Source organism: Piliocolobus tephrosceles, chromosome 4, assembly GCF_002776525.5.
Source record: "Piliocolobus tephrosceles isolate RC106 chromosome 4, ASM277652v3, whole genome shotgun sequence".
NCBI classification, from domain to species: domain Eukaryota; kingdom Metazoa; phylum Chordata; class Mammalia; order Primates; family Cercopithecidae; genus Piliocolobus; species Piliocolobus tephrosceles.
This window is the reverse complement of record NC_045437.1, coordinates 73381182-73384374: the sequence shown is the minus strand read 5'-3', so window position 1 is coordinate 73384374 and position 3193 is coordinate 73381182.

The following is a 3193-nucleotide window of genomic DNA, read 5'->3' as shown; positions in this document are numbered from 1 at the left end:
CACCATCTGCCAGGTGCTGTGCTAAGGTTTTACAGATATCTTCTCATTTTAATCCTTAAAACAGTGTGGCAAGTACAGGTATTATGTCCTTCTCATTTTACAAATTAGAAAACCAATGGTCAAGGAAGTTCAGTGGCTCACCTGAAGACACAGAACTAGTCAGGATGGAGATGAAATTCAAAGTGTGGACCCTGTGGGTGCAGTGAATGTGTAACCATGACTCTTACCGCCTCTCATGTGTACCACACCTATCACGCCAGACAGCTTGTTGGCTTCTTCTCTGCTACTGACCTTTACATCAACTCCCCTTTGGTAACCCACTCCTGTGGCCACAGTGGACCCTTGTCATAGCCCCGCACGGCTCCACTTCTGATACCTGGCACTCTTCCTTTTGCCTTCTTTTTTTTTCCAGACGGAATCTTGCTCTGTTGCCCAGGCTGGAGTGTGGTGGCATGATCTTGGCTCACTGCAACTTTCACCTCCCAGGTTCAAGAAATTCTGCCTCAGCCTCCCAAGTAGCTGGGATTACAGGCATGCGCCACCGCGCCCGACTAGTTTTTTTGTATTTTTAGTAGAGAGGAGGTTTCACCATGTTGACCAGGCTGGTTTTGAACTCCTGACTAGTCAGGAGGCTGAGGCAAGAGAATTGCTTGAACCTGGGAGGCAAAGGTTGCAGTGAGCTGAGATCACACCACTGGACTCCAGCCTGAGTGACAGAGTGAGACTTTGTCTGATAAATAAATAAATAAAAGTCAGGAGAGCAGCTCCTGCACGAGGTCACTCATCCTTGCATCTGGGCTGATGGTGAGAGGTAAGGCTGGGAACCAAAAGGGGCATTGGGAGAGGTCACAGAACCTGAAAGGCTGATAATCAGGAGGACAGAACAGGAAAGAAGGCTGGGGGCTGAGACACTTTCCAGGGCTCAGGCTTGTGTGGGCAGCTTCATTTGAGGCCAGGAGCAAGGCAGGTAATCCATCCTCAGGCTGAAGCGCCATTTATTCTGGGTTTTTGTCTTTTAGCAACAGTCCTCCTCCTGATTTTCCCACTTCTTCAATACTCCCTCTTTTTCTGGTCTTCATTCTTTTTCCACCCACAAACCTGTTCAGAGCTTTTGCATCCTAAGCTACACAGCAATTTGAACTCATCTCTGTCTTTTCCTAGCACCTCCTCACCATCCCTCCAGTTCTGGCACCTGGAGCTGCTGACATTCTTAGCTTCCTCTCAGCCAGACCTCTCCATTCCTACCTCCCGTGCTGCTGCTCTCAAAGGTGCTGACGATGTCACACCTGGTGTCCCCTGGTACTATCCAGTGTCCTTGCCTGGCAGTCATCCTATCTGAGCCCTCTGACCGCTTCTCTTGGAAACTTGTCTCCCTTGGTCCTTACCACACCCTTTCTTCTGGTTTTCCTCCTTCCTCAAGGACTATGGGTTCCTTTAGGACTCTCCTTTCTCTTCTACTGACCCTTAAATACAAATGTCCCCTTAAATTCTGGCCCTGATATTCTACTCTTTTTGCTCTGCATTCTTTCCCCGTGCAATCTCATCACCTCCGTGGTTTTAGCCATGTGCTGATGACACCCCAAAATCCATTACTTTCAGCCCCAGGGTTGGGACCAGGATGTAACATTTAAGGGAGTGCTAAAAAGATTGAGTAATAACAATAATTAATATGTTAATATAATATTGGAAAAAGTGAAAAGTAATGCAAGAAAAATCCGTGATGAACAAAATATCAGAATTTTCAGCCGGGCACAGTGGCTCACGCCTGTAATCCCAGCACATTGGGAGGCCGAGGCAGGCAGATCATGAGGTCAGGAGTTCGAGATCAACCTGGCCAACATGGTAAAACCTTGTCTCTACTAAAAATACAAAAAAATTAGGCATGGTAGCATGTGCCTGTTGTCCCAGCTACTCAGGAGGCTGAGGCAGGAGAATCACTTGAACCTGGGAGGTGGAGGTTGCAGTGAGCTGAGATTGTGCCACCACACTCCAGCCTGGGTGACAGTGCGAGACTCTGTTTCAAAATCAATCAATCAATCAATCAATAAATCAGAATTTTCACTAACAACAGGACCAATAACAGTGCTGCACAGAGCCATATTGGAGCCTGCCCAAAAGGAAAAATCAAGATTTGTTTTTTTCTTTTTGGAGATGGAGTCATGCTCTGTCGCCTAGGCTAGAGCGCGGTGGCATGATCTTGGCTCATTGCAACCTCCACCTCCTAGGTTCAAGAAATTCTCCTCTCTAGGCCGGGCGCGGTGGCTCAAGCCTGTAATCCCCGCACTTTGGGAGGCCGAGACGGGCGGATCACAAGGTCAGGAGATCGAGACCATCCTGGCTAACACGGTGAAACCCCGTCTCTACTAAAAAATACAAAAAACTAGCCGGGCGAGGTGGCGGGCGCCTGTAGTCCCAGCTACTCGGGAGGCTGAGGCAGGAGAATGGTGTAAACCCGGGAGGCGGAGCTTTTAGTGAGCTGAGATCCGGACACTGCACTCCAGCCTGGGCGACAGAGCGAGACTCTGTCTCAAAAAAAAAAAAAAAGAAATTCTCCTCTCTCAACCTCCCGATAGCTGGGATTACAGGTCCCTACCACCACGCCCAGCTAATTTTTGTATTTTTAGTAGAGATGGGGTTTCACCACTTGGCCAGGCTGGTCTTGAACTCCTGACCTCAAGTGATCCTCCCATCTCGGCCTCCCAAAGTGCTGGGATTACAGGTGTGAGCCACCACACCCAGCTAATTTTTGTATTTTTAGTAGAGACAGGGTTTCACCATATTGGCCAGGCTGGTCTTGAACTTCTGATCTTGTGATCCACCTGCCTCAGCCTCCCAAAGTGCTGAGATTAAAAGCGTGAGCCACCATGTCCAACCTAATATTATTAATTATATATTAATTATAATTAATTATATAAAAACATTGATAATATATGTATATTTATTTATATGTTTATGTATTTATAAATATATTTGTTTACATATTTATTATTACCATATTAATATTACTGATATGTTTGTAATACTAATTATATTAATATTAATTATATAATAATGTTTATATATTCAGTATAAATACGAATATATATTATATATACATATATATTTCAGACAGATTCTTGCTCTGTCACCCAAGCTGTAGTGCTGGAGTGCAGTGGCTCACAGCCGTGATCACGGACCTCCCTGGCTCACGCGA